General features: G+C 45.8%; 1 long non-coding RNA gene across 1 annotated transcript; it reads right to left on the reverse strand.

Moving 5' to 3' along the window:
• Positions 1-2,241: 2,241 nt before the first annotated feature.
• LOC125619023 lies at positions 2,242-4,636 on the reverse strand. The gene is made up of 3 exons (XR_007350486.1): positions 3,992-4,636; positions 3,648-3,693; positions 2,242-3,091 (listed from the first exon to the last, which is right to left on the reverse strand). It is a non-coding gene; the product is annotated as an uncharacterized LOC125619023 (long non-coding RNA).
• Between the last annotated feature and the right edge of the window lie 3,561 nt (positions 4,637-8,197).

An 8,197-nucleotide genomic window follows, 5' to 3' on the forward strand; every position in this document is an offset into this window, starting at 1 on the left:
GGAACAGAGCCCCCTTCGTCTGTCCACACACTCACCTGTGGAAGGTCATCTGGGCTTGGAGATGTCCAACCCAGACTGGAGGATTATGGATAAGGGTGCTAAGACACGAGCATTCATGGACCAGCTTTTGTGTGAACAGAAGCTTTCAATTTTCTGGAATAAATTCCCAAGAGTGCAATAGCTGGGTCATCTGGAAATCGCATGCTGAATTGTGTTGGAAACTACCATACTCATTCCCTGAGCCATTTCATAGCCCCACCAACAATTTATGCCCAATCCAGTTTCTTCTCATTCATAAGCATTTGATGTTTTCACTATTTTTATTTTAGCCATTCTGATAGGTACACAGTGATATTTCATTGTGGTTCATTTGCATTTCCCTAGTGGCTATGATGTTGAGAATCTTTTCATGTGCTTATTTACTATCAGCAAATCCTCTTTGGTGAAATGTTTCTTCACGTCTTTTGCCAACTGTCTAATTGAAATGTCTATTTTACTGGGATCTTTTTTGGGGGAAGGGCAATAGGTACCAGGGATTGAACTCAGGGGCACTCAACCACTAAGCCACATCCCCAGCCCGGTTTTGTATTTTATTTAAAAACAAGGTCTCACTGAATTGCTCAGAGCCTTGCTGAGGCTGGATTTGAACTTGTGATCCTCCTGCCTCAGCCTCCCGAGCTGCTGGTATTACAGGCTTGCGCCACCACACCCAGCTATTTTACTGTTTTGAGAGTTCTGGATAATAGTCTACCAAATACAAGTCCTTTATAGATACATCGTTTGCAAATATCTTCTCCAGATTTGTAGGTGGTCTTTTCATTCACGTAAAAGGATTTTTTAAGCCCAGCACAGTGGTAAATGCCTGTAATATCAGTAACTTGGGAGGCAGAGGCAGGAGGGTTACCAATTGGAGGCCAGCCTGGGCAACTTAGCAACACCCTTTGTCTCAAAATAAAAAATAAAAAATAAAATGAGGGGCTGGGGATGCAGCTCAGGGGCAGAGCGTCCCTGGGTTCAATCCTCAGTACCATGAAAAAGTGGGGGGTACTGGTGGTGTGGCTCAGTGGTAGAGCACTTGCCTAGCACATGTGAGGCCCTGGATTTGATCCTCAGCACCACACAAAAATAAAAATAAATGAAATAAAGGTTAAAAATGATTTTTTTCATAGAACAAAAATTGTTCATTTTGATGAAGCCCACTTTCCATTTTTCATTTTTCAGTTCATAAACTAGGCTGCTGGTGTGGTGTCCAAGAATTCTTCACTTAGCCACAGGCTCCAAAGATTGTTTTCTCCTGCCTTTTTCTAGGTTAACATTTTATGTTTTACATTTAATTTTTATGCATTTCTACATTTATATTTTGAGTTAATTTTTTTATTAAGTAGCGAGACTTAACTTGAGGTTCACAGGTCTGGGAAAGGTGAGGTTCCTTCTTTCTGTCCATAGAAGTCCAATTGCTCCACCCCATCTGAATTATTTCCTCTACTGAATTGTTTTTGCACCTTTTTCAAAATTAGTGGAGCATATTTGTATGGAGGCATTCCCTTTCCCTCCCTGGGTAGAGCTGGCTGGGCACAGCAGAGAGCTGATCCTTCACCCCTGCCTGGAAGTGCTGCAATCCTCACCTGGAACAGCGCTGACAGAGTTGGTTGGGCAACTGAGCTTCTAACCCCAGCATGGCAGAAGCAGGTTTTTTGGTGCTGACTAAGGGTAGCATCACAGGGTCCAGCAGGAATTCTAGCCTCTACTCCTACCTAGTACTAAGGAGACTGAAAAAAGTGGTGTGAGGTAAGACTTGTCACCTCTGAGCTTCATTCCCTCCCTCTGCCCACAGGTCAGCAGAGCCCAGTGGGAATCTGAGCCTCTACCCCCTTGCAGCATCAATAAGGCACAAGGTGGTTGACATCAGTGTTGCCCCAGGAAACCGACCTTCTGTTCCTCACTCAGGGGCAGTGAGGAGGTGTGAGCAGTTGTACATGCAGGTGTGCACAGGTAGGTTTTAAGTATGCAGTTCATTCAGGATACTCAAGAAATATTTCAAACCGGGCATGGTGGCACATGCCTGTAATCCCAGCAACTCATGAGGCTGAGGCAGGAGGATGGCAGGTTCAAAGCCAGCCTCAGCAACAGCAAGGTGCCTAGCAACTCAGTGAGACCCTGTCTCTAAATAAAATACAAAATAGGGCTGGGGATGTGGCTTAGTGGTCAAGTGCCCCTGAGTTCAATCCCAGTACCAAAAAAAAAAGAAAGAAAGAAAAATTTCAAAATATCTGTTATTAAAAGGAATGTTGAGTGTGATAAGGCTGAGCAATAATGTTTTACATGGATCTTCTTAATACAAACCTTTTGGTGTCCCCATTCCACAAATGAGAAGCCTGAGGCTCAATGAGATGAGTGACTTTCTAAATGTGTAAATTTCAAAGTCAAGATCTGAACCTACACCTGTCTGATCCCAAGCCTCAAAACTTCCTGGAAAGCATGACAACAATATGGCAGAGATGATCCCATGAGTTCACCAAACCCTGTCTTTTCCCCGCTCCTGGACACACAGCTGGACTGCATTTCCCATTTTTTCTTATGGTTAGGGGTCATGTGACTGAGTTATGGCTCTGGGACATGTGTGGAAATAGGTCACTTCATGTCTGGGCCCCTAAAACAACTACCCACAAAACCATTCAAGTTCTTGCCCTCTCCCTTCCCTCTCTACCAACTAGACACAGAAATATCCTACAGACGACTTCAAAGCCTCATAAAATATCAGAGGTATAAGGTCAAGGAGAACAGAAGACCACATGGAATGGATTCTCCTCGGATCTTCAAAGGTGCTTTGACATTAATAAGAAATAAGCTTCTGTATTAATACTTGAAATCTGGAGGTTGTCTGTTACATCAGTGAGCCTATCTTAATATGAATAGTGTCACCAAGGGCCAAGAGCAGCCACTCTAATTTGTCCCCATTACCCACACCAGCCCCCAAGTGCCTCTGCTCACCTGACTGGACTTTAGTCAAACTCTTCGTTTTTCTTTTAGCGTGGATGCTGGCTTGTCCAAGTGGAGGTAGAGTAGATGGCTTGGTTTTCTGCGTGGACCACTGCCATGGGACCCAATGCAACCAGACAAAACACAATCAGTCACACAGCACGGTGAATTCAAGTTTCACTCCACCCTTTATAGGTATCCATGACCTCGAGCAAGTGATGTTAGCTCTCTGAGCCTCAATTTCCTCATGGGCAAAGTGGATCTAATAACACAACCTAACTATGGGTTGATGCAAGAATTCCCAGAGATGATATTCTTAAAGCTCGTAGTGCGTGCTCCATAAATTTTACGGGTCAGCCTGAATTTACTGAGCATATCCAGGCTGTGAGGTGCCAAGAAACAGAATGTATGGGAAGACCCAATACCCACCTCTTAGGGAACCAGAAGAGTAGACATGAATATACCCTTACATTCTGATAAAGTAGTGACTAGAGAAAAATGAGGTTCAGAGCCTTGCTCAGGGTCCCACAGCAAAAGTGTGACACAGCTGAGACCGGAATTCAGGTCTCCAGACCCTACCACGCGGGCAGTCCCAGCCGTGGGAGGTGAAGGCAGGCGGGCTGCAGCATCGTAAACCCTCCCTTCCCGCCCAGCCCTCCCGGACTCACCAGAACGTGGGACTTGGGTTTGGACTGACTCCCATTCTGGCTAGATCTGGAAAGAGTTGGGGCGAGAAAGAACTTCCATCATCCCCAGCCCAAGGAGGAGTATGCAACACACTTGAAATTGGTGTGCAGTCTCTACCCTACATCCCGGGGGACCAGGTACCACAGCGGAGCAGAGCTGGGAGATCGCCAGAATGAGCGAGGCGGGGCTCTCAGGTGTGGGCGGGGTGGGGGCGTGGCCAGAGGACTTGGGCCCTTCGAGGAGAAGGCGGGGTTAGCGAATGGGATGCGCATGCGCAGTCCACCCCCGCCGCCACCCCGCTCCTTTCTACTTCTGAAAGTCGTACTCCATTGAGGAAAAGTGTAGAGTTTTGAGTCCGTGGGTCCTTGATCTCTGAGATGCCTGTTCGGCTTCTCCAGCTTTTTTTATCTGGAGCGGATCGCGGCAACCCAAGCCAATCAAATTTCCCACAGACAGGGTGCTTTCTCGCGCTCGCGCGTCTCGGTTTCCAAGGAAACCGACTACGGAGTGCCTAGAGGGACTAATCGCGCAAGCTAATAGCACACCCCGCATTCATCGCAGCTCGGTTTCAAATATCTCTCACCTTGCCCCGCCCGCAATTCTAAAAAATTATATTTCTCCACTCTCATCGAACTTCCATCACTTCCTCCCTCATCCTATTCCCAATTTTACTAAAAAAAATCGTGGAAAATAGTAAACACAAAGTCACGTTTCATTTACCTTCCCACTTGCCTCCCTTCTCTTAACTGTGTGTGTGTGTGTGTGTGTGTGTGTGTGTGTTGCTGGGGATCAAACCCAGGGTTTCACAGATGCTAGACAAGCGCTGTATCCCTAAGCCATACCTGCAGCCTCCTTTTCTTAACTATGTATTAATTGCCTACTAAAACCTATTTCTACACTTAATCTTACACACTGTCATTTTCTCAAATACATAAGCCCAACATTTGCCCCCTCTTTCTCCTGCATCATTGTTTTCCGTCTCCTTTTCATCATCCCATTGGTATAGGGAATGTTTTCATTTCTTGTATTAAAAAAAAACAGTGAGAGGTGGGATTGTAGTTCTGTGGTAGAGTGATTGCCCAGCATGCACAGGCCCTGGGTTCATCCCTCCAACAGAATGAAAAAAATAAATACGAACCACTTCTCCAGCTGTACCCTCTTTTCTGCTTCACTTTACAGCAAAACTCCTAAAGAGGTTTGCCTGTGGATTCCTATTCCTTTCCCCAAAATTCAGGATTTTCACTCCCTACCTCATTGTTAGAGTCTGTAAACAAGTCAAAATAACACCTGGCATTTTGCCAGGGGAATGTTAGAGTTCCTAAACAAGTCTGGATGGTGCCTGGCAAAATGCCAGAGGGAGTGGTTTGAGAAGTAACAAAAGCGAGCCATTAAGTATGGAGATTCCTTATTGGTTGACTGATGTATCTAGTTTATGCTAATTAGATAAGCTGTGTGGAATGTATAAATACTGCTCCTGTCCTGCAATAAACGGCTCCCACTCCTGCTGTATCAATCTACACAAGTTGTTCGTCACCCCCCGGGCTGCGGCACCTCATCACTGGAATTACCCTTGTCAACAAATCAGTGGCCTCCTCTTTCCTAAATCCCTTGGTCACTTTCCAGTTCTCCCCTAATTTAGCCTGCCTTCAGCATTGAACATGGCAGATTACTCCCTCCCTTGACATATTTTCTTTATGTGGTGTCCAGGAAGTCACTCTCCCTTCAGTTTCCTTGCTGGCTCCTTCTCTTTTATTATTAAAGCATCCCAGGGCTCAGTCTCCACCCTCTCCCTCTTTTTCTCTTACTTCATTCCTGCTCCCTTCCAGGGTCTTGACTGTGGATGTCATCTGTATTCACACAAACTCACATCTCCAGCCCAGAACTCCCCCCTGAATTCCATCCACGAACATCCAACCCCCTACTTGACATCCCCACTTGGGTGTCTAATAGAAATCTCTAACCTGCACACGCAAAAGGGGGTGATTGAACAAAGGAGAACTTTGTCACAGAGCTACCTCCCCAGCCCATTTGTTTATTTGTTTGCTTGCTTGTTTGTTTGAGATGAGGTCGAAATTGCGTAGGGCCTCCTCAAGTTGCTGGACTGGCCTTGAATTTGTAGTCTTCCTGCCTCACCCTCCCAAGTCATTGAGATTAAAGGCGTGCACCACTATGGCCAGCTCCAACCTTTATACCTCTTGAAAATCATGGGAGAAGCCGGGCATGGTGGTGCATGCCTGTAATCCCAGCAGCCCTGGAGGCTGAGGCAGGAGGATCACGAATTCAAAGCCAGCCTCAGCAATTTAGCAAGGCCTTAAGTAATTCAGCGAGCCTGTATCTCTAAATAAAATACAAAAAGGGGGTGGAGATGTGGCTCAGTAGTTAAGCACCCCTGGATTCAATCCCAAGTATCAAAAAAAAAAAAAAAGTAAAAATCTTGGGAGAATGTTTCAAACGGCACTGCCCACCAGGGTAAACAGAAAAGGCTACTATGGCAAAAGCAACAGGCCTGGGCATTCCAGCTACCCAGGCCCCTCTTGGCTGCCCCTGAATGTGAGGGAATCACTATTTGGGGTACTCCCATTTGCAGAGCCCACTGTACTACAGCACTCTGACTGGAAAGCTCTCTGTACCAGGAAACCATTAAAAAATAGCAAGTAGCGTCAGGCGTGGTGGCGAACACCTAAAACCCCAGAGGCTCAGGAGGCTGAGGTAGGATCGTGAGTTCAAAGCCAGCCTCAGCAAAAGCAAGGTACCAAGACTCTCAGTGAGACTTTGTCTCTAAATAAAATATAAAATTGGGCTGGGGATGTGGCTCAGTGGTCAAGTGCCCCTGAGTTCAACCCCTGGTACCAAAGGAAAAAAAAAAAAAGCAGTTTGTTGAGAGCCACAGCCAAAGGGGCCCCAGCAAACTTCCAGCTGCCAGCAAACTTCCAGCTGCCGGCTGATGATTGGCTCACAGCGGCCCCAACAACATCTAGCTGATTGGCTCCTCTGCGGTGATGCTCATTGGACTGTTTCCCTGCCCTTTCAGACCACGGAGCTGCTCATTGGGGGACTTTTTTTGGCTCCGCCCACGTGACCCAGCCAATCGGCCTCAAGAGCAGGAGGATTGTGGGAGGTGAAGAGAGGCGTGTGTGGGAGAGAGAGGCTTGTGGAAAGCCAGTGGTGGCAGTTGAGGCTCTGAGGATTTTTCCTGAGAGGCTGTTTTGTTTGGCGTGTGTGGTTCTAAAAATAAAGTTAGTTTCTTTTGACAAGTGGCTCCTGATTGTGCCCAGCCAGACTGCGGCATTTGGTGGCTCGCACGGGGAGCGACTGAGGGTAAGTGAACTGCTCGCCCCTGAGGGCAGGGCAAGAGGATGGGTAGCCATTTTAAGATTCTTCTTTTGTTATTTTGTTTCACTTTTGTTTTAAGTTGCCTGTCCCTGGAGATGTGTAAGATGGAAGAAAAACCGCTCACATCTGAGGAACAGATAGGGATAAAGGACGGATGGACATTTCAGGAGGCTATTATAATGATTTTGTGTTGTTCCAATTTTGTTTCACTCAGTTTCAGTTTTGTTAGGCGTTATCTTGTTGAGTTGTATTATAGTAGAAATACGGGATCAGAAATTAGTAAAAAACAAACTGAAAGAGTGTTAAGTAAATTGTTAGAGGAAGGAGGCATCTCAGTAAAATCAAGAACAATCAGGGCATACGTTGATACAATACAAAAATGTAGCCCATGGCTTTTTAAGGAGGAGTTGTTAAATATATCACAATGGAACCATCATGGTGAAGATTTAAAAAGAATAGAAAAGAAAAGCCCAGGGACTCTGCCAGTTGGCACATTGCCATTGTGGACGTTCATATCTTGTTTGCTTAGTCCAAAGCCTTCAGTTCAGACAATGGTAGAGGAAGAAGAAGACATAATGATTCAAGTAAAAGAGAAGGTCTCTCAAGTTAGTCAGACAGAGGAAAAGATTCAAGTAAAAGAGAAGGCCTCTCAAGCTAGTCAGACAGAGAAAGAAAGTGTAAAACAGAAAAAGCCATCAGGGGGAAAGTTACAACAGGAGACTGCTACTAACACCTTTCTATCACCAGAGGACGTAAGTGTCCAACTAACAAGGCCACCTCCATATGCTGGGAGGTCCCCAACCCCCGCAGTTGATAGTTGGGATCCTGAGACAAGATCTCAAATATTAACATGCCCTGTATTTGAGGCAGGAGGGCAGCGATTTTACCAAGTTTTAAATTTCAAAACAGTGAAGCAGCTAAAAGAGGCTGTAACAACCTATGGTCCTCAAGCACCCTTCACTGTAAGCATGGTCGAATCCATTAACAACTTGAACATGACGCCAGCAGATTGGGCTAATATGTGTAAAGCTGTGCTAAATGGAGGACAATACCTGTTATGGAAGGTTGCCAATGAGGAATTTTGCAAGGAGACGGCTAGGCGAAATGCAGCAGCTGGTTATCCTCAGAGAAATCTAGATATGTTGTTAGGAAAGGGACCTTATGAGGATCAGCAGCAACAAATTGCATATGATCCTGG

Source organism: Marmota marmota, unplaced genomic scaffold (assembly GCF_001458135.2).
Source record: "Marmota marmota marmota unplaced genomic scaffold, marMar, whole genome shotgun sequence".
Lineage (NCBI taxonomy): Eukaryota > Metazoa > Chordata > Mammalia > Rodentia > Sciuridae > Marmota > Marmota marmota.